Below are 14,758 nucleotides of genomic sequence, written 5' to 3' on the forward strand. Positions count from 1 at the left end.
GTAAAACTATGGAATAATTTAAGTGTAGACATAAAAAATAGTAATAGAATTGATGAGTTTAAACATAAATATAAAGGTATGTGTCAATCAAGATATATGCAAGAACAGGCTTAATGATTAATTAGATGAAACATTGTGAGTGTGGTGTACACTTTGTAATAATTCTTTAGTATATTACTTGTGTGATGTATTAATGCTAACACTGTTATAATCTTTTTTTAGTATAATATGTGTGTGGGCAGAAGTGAATCATTCACTGATTGCAAACCAATGATTGTAAGATGATGTCATGGGGTAGGACTGGATAAGTCTGACTTCTTCCTACTCCATTCAAGCATGTACTAGGTATAAGCTAATTGATATTGGATTATGTGTAAAATTATGTGTGTTGTCATATCAACTGTTTTTACATGCTTGAAAGAATAAATCAAATCAAAGAATAAATCAAATCAAATGTATGAATGAAGTTTCATATCAAATCACTATTTTCAGTTTTAATTTTGATTTTACATACCGTCCCAACTTTTTCTGATTTGGGTTGTATAAGGTGTCTTGTACATTAAGGGAGACATACCTGAGACATAACATCCAAAAGTTAGAGGAATCAGTCTCTGGCTTATTACATCCAAAATTACAGTTTATTTCATAGATTTATTATGTTGTAGCACTGCGAAAATATGGATGACGCTGACTCACAAACCTCGGGAAATGACACACAGTTGTGAAAATTGTAGAGTCCAGCCTGTGTTGCTCCAGCTTCTATAACTCACTGCAATCTCTCATAGGCTATTTCAGTGAGCATCAGCCTTTCTGGAAATATGAAGCAAGTTCTAGGGGCTTACTGTCTATATTCTATGTTAGCCACTACAGCACTCACTATTAGAAATTAAACCTTTCTTGATTTTAAGAAATTTAAGTCACAGTGACCTTGCGAGCATACAAATTCTACAGCTCCCATGAAAATATAAGAGCGCAGCCACTAAAACTTGGTTTTGTCTATATCTGTAATACTCACCAGCACTCTCTTCTTAAATCATTCCAGGTCAGAACTGTTCTAAAACATTCACTCCTCACTGTGCTACTATTATTAGAGAGATATCTCAGCTCACTCGTGGATTCATCCCTTCCGTCAAGATGTTTAGATACGTAGCAGTTCTCTAGAGGTTACGGGAGATGTGTTCTTTAAAAACTTCTAAAAACAGAAAAATGATTTTAAAGTGCTTCTTGTACTAAAGAGTTACAGCAGTTTTCTCACACGCCACAAATATTGAATGCATCAGATTTGTTTGTTTTTTTAATACATCATTAAATACCCCACTCCCAATTTTTTATGTGTTTATGTGTCTTAAAAAAGTGGTTACCAACAAATGGCTAAGTGAGTCTACAGAGACTGTCTGGGACATTGCACATCATCATGCTGAATGTGGAGAATCATCTGCTGACTAGCCTGCCTTTACAGCCTCATTATTTTCAAACTCACACACTTGCAAACTATTCTGACACAATTGTGATCACTGGCTAGATTAGATCATGCTGAAGAAAGGATTATGTCGAAGAGGAAAGCACACTAAATTAAATTACAAGTTGGAAACTGTGGTGGTGATGCTAAAATGACAGGACTGCGGTGCAGTTCTTTTATGGCCTAACAGTAGCTTTTTACTTCTGGTGACCATATTTGGGCTTCACAAATCACTTGTGAAGATTATCTTGCTGATCGAAACATGTAAGTGTCATAAACTGTTGTTTGTCACGGAGCTTATTTTCCACAATATACCAAAACCTTTTGATAAAATGCCATTGGCTTTTTGTTGAGGGAAGCAGGGTGTTGCTAACTTCTGGGATGGCCTACAAAAACATATCATCCCTACGGTACTCTATAAAAAAGTAGATGTCAGAAAGAGGTCAAATAGAGCCCTGTATGACAAGGCAACTTCTGTAGCTGGCACCCTTTTCTGTGCTAAGCCACTGAGTGAAACCAAAAGCGATTGATTCTTCTATTTATTACAAATAAACCAAAAAAAGTCAAATTCATCATCTTCTGAGCACCACCCAAAAATCAACATATGATCAGTGAATGAAGATAATTTGCTACCCTTGATTTCCCTGACTTTGTCTCTGCAGTTGATAGCAAGCTTTAGAGAAAGAGGATGCTATTTCCGTCTCCTTCCTCTGCGTCTCATCCACCTCACGCCTTGAGAGGTAGAAAAATAGAATTGCTGTTTGAGCAGCTTATCTATGGCAACATATGAGGAGAGCAGCCCAGTAAAGTTCCAGGAGAATGTCTTGTTTTAATTGCTTCTTTAAAGCCTGAGCAGCTGCTGCGAGGGAGAGGGTTCATCTGTAAAATAGCATGGAGGCTTCATAGTGTATGGCAGGGGAACAGAGGGGCTCTCCCCTTACACTTAGAAAGAGCTTATTCATAGATGTTCATAAGTTACTCTGCAACACAGTAGCACTAAGTGGGGCTTTATGGCTTGAACTTCTTAAAACATTCTAATATGTTACATAAAGATAGAAGAACTTCTAAGTTGTTTAAATAGCACTAGTCATATATTCCTGAAGTATACAAAAATATATCTAATAAGGTAGGAGTTGTTGGATGGTGTGTATAGACTTTATTCAAAGTGACCTTTGAATCAGTCATTGTTTTCACAAAAGTTTGGGTTCACTTTAAAGTTACAATAAAGTTTTTGCAATGCGTAATTTCAGTCAGAAGGCTTGTATAAACATGACTTCTAGCTGGGCTTCAAAGACTGTGGAAATTTCTTTAAACTTTAAAATAGAAACCCTGGAAGTCTGTAGGTCTACAGGTGTGTTCAGTAGTGTGTTTCAGCCATGTTGTATTTTTTTTTTGTCAGAGAAAGTGCAGGATAATACTTGCGTCTACTTTGTACACAACCTCGAAACGGCAGTTTACCAAAATACAGTAATATCAACAATGTTTACGGACAACAGTACAGTGTGGAAACGGCAAAGCTTCTTTTCAGCACTCACTAACAAAATTTATTTAGTGTTTAAATGTGTTATCTTTTATTTGTTAGTAACCTTAAGAGCAAGACAACTGGGACTCAAATATTCTATAAATATTTTAATATTTGATTTTAGTTCCTACATCAGGCCAGTACTCACTGGTACAGAATATCTGTACCATTGGGGTTTCTGCCCTACTGAGTACAGTAACGAACCACTACTTTCTAATGACTAGCTACTGAAGGTATATACTATATACCATATGTGGTTGCTGTATATAAATATAGATGTTTCCTGCTCTGCAGGCTGCAAAAGGAGAGAAGAAAAGCAGCTACAGTATGTGAGGTACCACGGGAGACTCTCCCGGGGCTGCTGTCACCTCCAGGCAAAGGTCATGTGCTAGAGACAGGCCAAGGCAGGCTACTAATCTCTAGCCTTGCTAGTTTATCTGTACTCTTAAAGGGTAATTGGTGAATAAGAGCAGAACACAACTGCCTAAAAAATTTGCCCAGCTCTGTACAGAAAGTGGGAAAACATATTAAAGCTTAATCACCCTGCTGCATTTATAAAATATGCTATTAAATCAATACAGTCTTCAATTATCAGCAAAAAACACTGAATTAAAAGAAGATTTACCATTTGTGTTTCTATAACACTGTCAGACTCGCAACAGACAAATTTTGAACAAGGATCAAACTTGATGCAGCAGTACCAGAGATAATGTCATTCTTTTTCAGAGTCAAAACCTGGGGCATACATTACCAACACTGCAGCTCAAACTCTGACAGTTTGATTTCAGGTGCACTAGGGAAGAGACGCAACAAGCCGGCATGAAAGAACTAGCAGTGATGAAGACCAACTGTTGTGTTGCCTCACGTCGCCTTTGTCTGGGCCACTTGGGGTGAAAAAGTAACACTTGAACACACCACACAGACTACAGCCAACTAGCATGTACACTCTGTGCCCGTGTGACAGAAATATCTCCCTCTACCAACAGTTGGCGGTATCAGTGTTCGCCATTCTGAAAGGGAAAGAAGGTCAAAGGTCAAAGTGTTTATTTGTCATATGCACAGTTAGGAAACGTGTTTCCCTGTACAATGAAATTCTTACTTTGCTGTCCACATGAATGCCACACAATACAACACAAGTGAAATATAAATTAGATGTGCAATAACAAATCTAAATAGGTAGTAACACAAATCTAAGGCATTTTAAAGCAGCAAGTGAAAGAAGCACAATAAAAATACAAGAACACAATATAATGCAGAGAGAATATATGCTATGTGGGAGCCATGGAATGTAAATACTCAGCAGTGAGTGTACAATTATGCATATGCAAAATGAGTATGTAAATGGTACAGATGGAATTACATGAGGTAGATCCTGAGTCAGCTGTTTAGGAGTCTGATGGCAGTTGGAAAGAAAGCGTTTTTCAGTCTAGTGGTCCTGCATTTCACACTTCTGAGCCTCCGACTGGAGGGTAGGGGTATGAACAGTCTGTGCTGGGGGTGGGTGGGGTCCTTGAGGATGGCGGCAGCTTTCCTACGCACCCTGTGGTGGTATATGCTCTGCAGAGAGGGCAGTGGAGTCCTGGTGATCTTCTTCACAGGCTTTACCATTCTCTGCAGGCGCTTGTGGTCCAAGAATTAGAAGAATTAGACTGCGAAAATACAAGCTGTAAACAAAGCAGCTCTCATTCACTACAGCTACTATTTGTAGCTGCTTCTAATCAACAATATGTCTGATAAGAAGTTACAAATGGTACTGCCCTTTTCTGCCCTTAGTCTTTTGGTTGTGGAAGAAGAAAGGAGGCCATGGAAGTGTAAAATAAGGAGAAGCCGCTAAATGGGTGCAATTGAAGGGGCTTTTCTGAACTGTTCTCTTCTCGTGCATTGATTTGCTAAGCTGCACAGCCAATCAGAGTGCTCTCTCTCTCCGACGAGGCCCAACAGGCCTGACACAATTCAACATGCTGAATTGGCCAAAAAGCTTGCCAACAGGGTCCGACTAGTCCCAACGGCGCAGGACACACCACAAAGACAAGGGCGACAGACTTTCACCAAAGACCTGACAGTGGCTGACGGCTGACCGTTGGCTTGGCATGTCACAGGCCTCTTGCTAATATCACCTAAAATACAGCCTCAAGCCAAATAAAGAGATGCAATTTCTACTAGTACCTCCAAGATTCTTTGCCCAAAGTCTTTGAACCTGATAGGTATCTTGGATAAATGTTTACATACAGTAACTACAAATTATTGTTAGTATTTGGTATTACAAACTGCTGTAATAATTTGTACTCTTAAATGAGTATTTACAGCATTGTTTTCCACCAGCATGCTATGCTAACTGCCTGGTTAGGAAACTTGTATGCTACCTAATTTATTCCAATTCAAAAACTGGCATCACAGTGTCACAGTGGCATCACTCAACACTGATATTCTGACACAAAATCTCTAAAACCAGAATTTAGCCTGTTTTCTTTTTATTCACCTATCCCTGAACAGATGATGGCAGCACCCAAAATCACCACAAAATAATATCAGTATCCTATGCAAATTTTAGGTACACTTCAGACAAAGGCACCTGTCATTGTAAATCTTGTATAAAAATGGTTAAAAAAAAACAAAAAACATTTATGTATCACTTTTGGAATCTACACCTTAATTTTTTTATTATTATTAATTGAAGAGCCTTTCAAAAAGTTGCAACTTATTTTTTTAGATGCGGTATGAAAGAGAGGACAGGCAGGCAGAGGGGAGCACAGTAAGTGAGAAACACTCTGAATAAATGGGCAGAGGTGTACTACCAAGAGCGACGTCTGCCTCTGAAACCTGGAGTCTCATTCATTCGGTTGGGCATCAGAATGGGGAAGCGAGACAGGTTTAGTGACACTGATGGAGAGGGCTGGTGGATGCATACGTGTTTTGTTTTCGGCGCAGTTGCAGGTGATGGAGCCTGCCTGTGCAAATATGTCATTTTGCTGGTGTGGGTGTTTGTGTGGCAGTGCAGGCTTGTCTAGTGATCAGATCGGAACAGTCAGCTGATGTTTAAAAAAGGATGATAATTGGGTGAGGTGTCAAGACCCTACCTCAGGTTCTGTTTCTGCTTGTAGACTTCATTATTTATTTTGTTCTCCTTTAGACTCTTGTGTTGCCTTCTGAGTTATTCTGCTACAGGCAGTGATATACAGTGCAAGGCGAATGCTGTGTGGTTTTGAAGGGCAACACTGTTCAAGGAGTTGTTTTCTCATGGAACATGTTGCCAGGAAACAACAAGAGTACACATGAATACATTTTAGCCCTTGTGGCTCAGTTTGATTGTTGAAAGTACTGTCTATTTTCCTCACACAAAAACATTAATGTATTACTACACATTCACACAAAAATCTCAGTTTGTCATTGAAATTCCAGGTGGCTGTCTGAGGGAATATCGCTGCTGAATGATGTTGTTATTCAGTTTGAAACCAAGCAGAACCATGATAGCACTCCACCCAAGTGATTCATCAATAATTGTATTCCTCTCCCAGCTAATCATGGGGTTGCTTGATCCAAGGGCAAAGGTTTGGTTTCAGGAGAGAGTGTGTGGGGAAGTGGGGACCCAGTGAAGTCAGAGGTTCTTCAACCAAAGTGAACGCAAAGTCAGCACTATCACTGCTTTGTTTAAATAGATGTATACCAATCTAGTATTAACATATTATGTAATAGACTGGGGATATGTCCAGGGCGTACCCTTCCTCTCAACCAGTGCCATGGATGGATGCATGATAAACTAAGTTGTTTGACATTGCCTCAAATGTCCCATTTCAGTGTTTTCTGATCTGTCATCCTGCAATGATTGTTCTCAGTTTTTCAGGATTTCATCTCCAGTAACTCCTGAGGAAAGAAATCTGGCTCTTTACCTGCTAAACACTCCACAGTTTTCTCCAGCTACCTGATCACTTTGCTATTTGGGGCAGACAGTGAGTAGTGGCTTTGTCAGAGGCTCTTTGCTCAAAGGGGCAGCCCACTGCTGGAAATGAAGAGAGTGAACCCAAACAGTAGAGCTGGGGGCCATAAAAACAAAGCAATGAGCTGAAATCTGCTAAAATGATCTGTAAAGCTGAGGAGAACTGCAGTGCAATGTGACAATTCTCTGTGGGCTTGTCACTACAACGAGCCCTTTTCACATGACATGTGATCATGATCAGTTTTTAATACATAATATTAGTCTGTGCAGCTTAATAGTTATAAAAAAATCACAATAAAGAGAGCAACTTTCATTGGCCACAATACTGTCATAAATATTCTTGTAGTCTGACAAAGACATTACAAACTTGATATAAATTACTGTATTGTTAATGCACTAAGCCGTCCGTCATTTAAATCACATTTTGTTACGGTTTCACGTTGCTCGGCCTCATGATTTTGTGTTTTTGTTCACCTTGTCTCTCCTCCCTGCTCTGTCATCGTGATCAGTCATCATGTCGCTCACCTGCTCATCTTCTGGTTCCTGTGTCCCTCTTGCTGCCAGCTTTCCTCCTTTGTCTTCTGGTTCCCTCGTCCCTCCTGGTCTCCTCCTGGTCTCTTCGTCCTCTTGGTTCCCCAATTGCTCCCTACCTGCTCTGAGCCTGCTCGTCTTCCTGCGAGCCAGCATAACCTGTGTTTGTGCAATAAACTGCTTTCTTTAGTTCCCCTTCCTCTAGTCTGTCTGTTATTGGGGTCCACACCTTACACACGCCGTCCAGCCTTAACACATTTAGTTCTACTGAAACTACTGATATTTTATTGAAACCTGATACTCATAATATGTACTGCATTTACATCTTTCCATGCTTCACTGCTTTTTCATCATCTCTAGTGTCTTATGAGGAGAATTTTAAAGGAAAATTACAGTTTATCACAACTTTGGTTTTATTGTCCCATCAGTTTTACTGAGATCTCAGAACATGGTGACATCACTGAACAGTGGATACACAGCAGCAAAACATACGAGAAATCAAATGATCCAGTAGGCTTTAAAGAAACCTTCGTATTAGACTACTGCATTTGGAGGGGAAACAAATGTAATATTATTACCCAATGTTTACTGTTTTAACTTTGATCTGCTGTACTTATTATAGTGGTGCACATTCAAAGTTTTCTATGCAGAGCAGAATTATTAGTTGTGATTAGAGGCGCTCACATTCTTGAAAATAAGTTGTTAGCTAATTTGAGTGCTTGTGTTTGCTTTTAAGGAATGTTGCTCTCAGGAATTAATTTGGTGAGCATAATGTTATCACATGGCTGAGGCTGGGAAAATAACACCCAGGGATTAATAAAACACAGAAAATCTAAGTATCAATTGTTTTTATTCATCAGATCATTAATTTTTAAAAGAAAGTCAATAGAGCATTTGCTGCTGCTCAAAGAGCTTAGGAAGCTAGTAACAGAAGGAGCCCATGAGTGTATCAACATTTTATTAACTCAGAGCTCCTCTCATGTGTATTACAGCAGCCGGGCAGTCAGAGATATTTTTTTTTTCCATGCTTGGAGAGATTTCAGTGAGGAAATCAAATTGCAGAAGTGTTGGGTTGGGCCATGCCTATTCACATTCCTAGTGGAAATTACAATCCTTACTTGTAGCTACACATAAATTCTTTCCCTTTCAATTACTGCTGATCAGAACAATTTGTCTGAATCCATGGCAGGGTTCCACTTACTACTGTGTAAATGCTGTATTGGCATATTGTTTTAAAGGATGACTCGTTGCTGCACTGAGCCTTCAAGACAAATGCTATTTCCCTGCTTGCTGATTCGAACCTGGCAACTGATGGTGTTATTTCAACGGCATTCTTTGGACTTTTCTGGACTTGCCTTGGCTGCTTTCCTCCCAAGTTCATTATGCACACAATCTGTGACAGAGTACATTAGTTCTACACACTGTACACCTGCCAGCCCCAGTAATCTAATAGTAATGTATAAATTCCTTCTGGCAGGCCAATAAAACTCAGATTAGTTTCTCAGCAAAGGTACCCTCGTGCGGCCGTTGACAGACATGTGAAGAAAACATTAGCATATCATTGGCATAGACTCTCTGGGGACAGAGATACTCAGGACTTCCCCACCCTCACTGTCTCTGGTACTAGCAGTTCATGGAAAAGCACTGATATAGTTAACAACTACTTGATTTGATACATGCTATGATGGATTGGGATGTCTCATGGGTCCATCAATACTGCATGTGCTGTTAGAAGGGAAAAAATTGATTATGTGAATTAGAAAGAAAAATCATGTTTATGCTGTTGTGTTGTTTATGTTGTTTTACCTACAAAACAGTACTTTTTATGATACAGTGATAAAGACAAACAATTCAAAGTTAGCTTCACAAGCTGGAATTGAATTAAGTGAAAATGGGACAAAAGTACATTTTGCTCTTTTGCATTACACAAGGGGGTGTTCCATATATTTTTTATTGCAAAAATGAATATGCATTTTTAAGGCTCCGCACTTTGGCTGTTAAATGTTTTAAACAATTTCAGGATATTGCCTCCGTTAGAAATCATTTAGTTCAGGACAATGCTTTATTTGTACCTGTGTCATAAAAGGAGGCACAGTTATAATTGTTCATAAATGACACCCCCCACCCCCCTCTCCACACACACACACACATTATTACTTCCTGCATCGTTATCACACATACAGTAAGCATTTCAAGATGATAATCTGCGTCATATGGTGTCCTTGCTGTGTTGGAGTGACCTTCTCGGAGGAGGCAGTGGGGCTAGCTAACATCAAACTGCCTTTTCAAGGTCCCTCATACCTACTTTTCCCCATTATTAAACGCCTAGCCTCAAGGCCTGCTCTATATTCATGACATAAACGTTGTTCATACCTAATATTTGTGAATACTTCCTCATCGTGTTCCAGTAAACAGTGGCTGCCCTCGCACCACTGGAGCTGCACTGGCACCTTTATTGATCTCCACGCAATAAAGGAGCACAAAACTACCTCTGGAAATGAGATTTTTATAGTACAGAAATATGCTGACTGAAATTGCATTACCTTAGCACATTCATAACATTTTTTTTTTTCCTCAAACAAAGTTAGAAATTAAATCCCAGTCCTGGGGGTTTTGCTATTTTTTTAAGTTTACTCCTCACCCCAACTGCTATCAACAAAAGGATCTTTAGTAACTGAAAGGAAATTTTATCCTCAGGGAATGTATTCATGAACATCATGCATCTCGTATTTTACTACAAGGCTAAGATTGCTTTATTAAGGGATAGTGCATTCACATAAAACATGTTTTTTTATAACAAAAAATGGGGCTCCATGATTTTCTTTGCTGCCAGATTGCTTTTACAAACTGGCAGCACCTTTTCCTATTGCTTTAGACTGTGGATGTAATATTGCAGTACCATGAAATGATAACCATTATTTTTTTCCCACTGGGCCCAAATATGTTTCATCAATATAGTTCCGTAGTTGGGCTCATTTTCTACACATCATCCGTGGTGTCACATTTCTTGTGCCATGTATCCTGCCTTCAGTCAAATGTCTTTTGTACTTGCACACTCATGCCGACAGCTGGCATTTGTATTCATACATAGTCAATGCAAAAAAAAAAGTTGCGGTTTGGCCCTCATGCAATATAATATAAGTCTGTTGAGGAAAACTGACAAACAAGCCACATGATTACCTTCAGCTGTTTTATGATCATTTTGGAATGACTTGTGGTCCACTCCTGAAGTATCTTAATGTTGTGAGCTTTGTGAATTTTGTCCTGGACTTGAATGTAGGGCTGTGAATAATTATGAAATCTTGGAGAGGCATTTTCTTTTGTAGGGCACCACAGTTGTTTATATTACTGTACACTGAGTTATTTTTATATTCCAATGTTCCTCTGGCATTCACACCAGTCAGTATTTGATCAAGCAGGTGGAGAGTCAGAATATGTCAAAGAACAGAATCTCCTATAGTGCCACGAGACTGGAGTGCTCTTTTCCTTCAGTATGTATTGGTATAGACTGTTAAATGTTTCAGATATTTTAAGTATTTGCTGATGCCCATTTTTCAGACTGCATGAGTGCAGGGCTGGCTAACATGATGTATCAGTGTCAGACAATATGCTTCATTATCCTCCCAAAAGCAGGCTACATAAAGCTGATGAATTATGAATTGCAAGAAGTGTTTTCACATAACTTAGTGATAACTGAATTGAGACTACATATGTACTTTAACAGTAAATAAACTCTACCAACTTGTATGTGTGTTTTATCATATCAATAGCAGAAATAACAAAGATAACTGAGGTGATAAATGTATTTAAGTCCTGATACAAGCCATTTAACACTAAAAGCTGTATAAGTTAAGATTTAATGTGTTTTCATGCTTTCATTTATATAGCTGACAATTTGGTAACATATAATAGCTGAGTAGGTGGGAGAATGTGAAAGCATTTGTCAGTGTTGGACTGAGCATACAGTTATTTCACAGAGCCTGTATCTGTACCTCTATGTAAGCTCAATCAGTATCCAACTAGTGTAGCAAAAATACCAGCAAATTATTCTATCAGTTCTTTTTGACCAGTACGACTCCTACCAGCTGCTGTGGGGATTGCAGATATCACTTCCTGTTTGCTCTTATTTAAAGCAGAATAAAACCTGAAATCTTAAAATCCTTAAAGCAGCCATAGATGTAAATAACCTAAGAGGTACATAACAGGAAACTGTCTTACGCAGACATTGGATATGCATGCTGTTCTGTTCTCTAAATCATTCTAAATGTATTATTTAAAAATATATATATATTATTTTACCTCAGCTGCAGCACAATAAGATGAAACAGATGTCTATGATCAACCTTTGTTGAACATGGCCATCCACATGGACCCTTGTTGAAATTGTACACTTAACACACTTTAGTGAGAAACACTGAGTATAAAAATAACTATGTTCATTTACTACTAACTCCACAGGGCACTTTTAGTTAAATTATCACAAAAAATATATATATTTTTTTTTACCTCAGCTGCAGCACAATAAGATGAAACAGATGTCTATGATCAACCTTTGTTGAACATGGCCATCCACATGGACCCTTGTTGAAATTGTACACTTAACACACTTTAGTGAGAAACACTGAGTATAAAAATAACTATGTTCATTTACTACTAACTCCACAGGGCACTTTTAGTTAAATTATCACAAACTAATTTACATGCAACAAACCTGGGCCATGTAATAATTTCTGGGGCTCTGGACACAATCAGCTAGTCTGTTTACCCCAGCTTCCCTGACAGTTTAATCCAGCCCTGGGGTGAATGACCTCTCACAAAGTGTGAAGGACAGAATCTTAATCTTGACGCTGCTCTGTGAATATGCACCTGCATGCTACAGGCTGCTCTCGTGTATCAGCCCTCCAGCAACACCTGGCAGAGAGCCCAGGCAGTGAACTCACCTCCTTATCAACATGAGGAAAATCGAGTTACTAATTGTTTAATACCATTAGAGTCCTTCTACCCCTGTGCCTCACATGAAAATATCATTCGTACCCCAGTCTCTCACGCTGTGACAGATTATCAAGGGTGATGATGCAGTGGAGCAGCGGAAGATTTCTCAAGTTAATAAAATGAGCTCCACAGAGAGCTGTTTCACTTTAGTATGTTTAAAAGTAAGTGAGAGTTGCTGGTAGCCACAGCGTTTGTGCACAGAATCCAGTGCAGAGAACTTAAATCAAATGCTTTTGCTGACTGATATTGGTCACAGTTGATGCTTTAACTAAAGTAATGGTTGTCTGATTACTTTCTGGAGAATAGGAAGGAGAAGTTAGACACGAAACTGTAGTGAAGAGACATATCTGTCTTTGACCTTATTGGAGTTTGGCTGTAGATAAATAGTTTGTTGTTAGAGTTTACAGAAATTAGCAACCAATCAGAGAAAATGTGGCAGCGCATTACGCATCACACTCAGACAGAACCATATGCATAACCATATACATATAAAATGACTTTAAAAACAGGTTTCATCAAAGATGTTCATGTGTCATTTCAGCTCATATCTGCAAACTGTATGAAAACCATTCAACACATCCACAACTAATAAGGATAAATGATGAGTTAAGCATGATTTCAAAGCTTATCTTTTGTGTTTCACAGCTCAAAATGCTAACCATCTTTTTAGATTGAATATTAAACATGTTTGCTAAGATTTGAGGCTAAAAATGTCTCCTATTATTAGATTAACATTTTCTTTCCTGTTACCTTTAAGGCAACTCTGAAAGGAAATGAACTGTACATTAATTTACCTGCTGGATACAGATACCAAGGACCACAGGTGTACCTTTAACCAACATGTTTGAGTCAGTCTAGACTTACATGGAGATCCAGTCCTCAAATAAACCATTCCTTCAGATTATGTTCAGTTTTAGTTGGAACTGTTTTACAGCCACATATATTTAAAATGTATGCATGCCCATAGTACTATCAGGCAGTAGGACTAAAAGCACCCAATGATGGCATATGTTTGAGGATGACAGCACTTGCAGCTCAGGCTGACTAGCCAGTTGTAATAGGCAGAGTATGAATCCCTCCACTGTCAGTAGCCTCAGTGAAGCAGAACACCAAACACCTCCAGGACATGCCACCTGTTAAATAATAGACATGCCCTTTTTAGTCCAAAGACATGCCTCAACATTAATATATTGTGGGCCTTTATGCAAGACACAAAACTCACCTGCACTACATCAGTTGATCAAAAACAACACCAATCACATTTGAAAAGAAAACCTCTCTCTGTGTATGCTACTGTATCTGCAGCTCTCAGCTGCTTGTGCTGATTTAGTTTCTCAGGTACTGTCATCTGTTTCTTCCTCACAAACCTGTGGTAGCATCTTTTTTTGGGTGTATCTCTTGATATTATGCATATTCCATGTCAGTGATATGTGCCAGGATCTCTCTACTTCAGGGGGGCTGATTGCATTCCTCCTGAATGTCTGCCTTAGACTGAGGGAACGGAACCTGTGCCACCAATTATATTAGCACAACCATCTGCACAATAATGGTTTTATCTCAGTGATTGTAATATTCCTGGCTATGTTCATATGGTCATAAGACCAGTTTTAATTAGCATAGATGCATCCAGTTTCATCCCTAGGGGGGTCAAAAGGTATTCTGGGAAACAAAGGAGATTACTGCCTAAATTTGCATAAGGGACAGTGTAAACAAGACTAGATGTCTGTGCCCATGCTAACAGAGCTATGAGGCAGTGTTAAATGCTAACATGCCCACAGTGATAATGTTGATGTTTAGCAGCTATGTAATGTTTACCATGTTGACCATCTTGCTTTAGCATGTTACATTCTAACATTTGCTAATTAGCTGCAAAAATAGAGTACACAACGTGTGGCTGAAGAGAAAGTGCAAGTATCATAAACCAAAGTATCGTACAAATAGTCAGGGCTGATGATAGAATTGACTGGAAAGTCAGGGGATTGAGTTTTTCAATTTCAGACTTTTGGACTTCTTCAGGTGTATGGGGGTGGGATTAATAGAGATGAGCATGAAGATCAAAGAAGGTTGGGACTCTTGGTCAGTCATGTTGCAAACAAGAAATGTGGGTAGTTTTAGATGCAACCGGTTCTTTTATCTGAAGGCCCCAAGAAGTAGCACTCAGGAAACAGGAATCAGCTTTATGTAGATTTATTTTCTTCTGGTTAAATGCAGAGTTATTACAGCGCTGGGCTCTACGAGATGACAAGTCCCAAGAGCCTAGATAATCAAAAATCATTCACATTTATCTTCTCGGGCTGGGACTGCCCTGTACATGGGTAGA

This window comes from Monopterus albus, unplaced genomic scaffold (assembly GCF_001952655.1).
Source record: "Monopterus albus unplaced genomic scaffold, M_albus_1.0 scaffold40.1, whole genome shotgun sequence".
Lineage (NCBI taxonomy): Eukaryota > Metazoa > Chordata > Actinopteri > Synbranchiformes > Synbranchidae > Monopterus > Monopterus albus.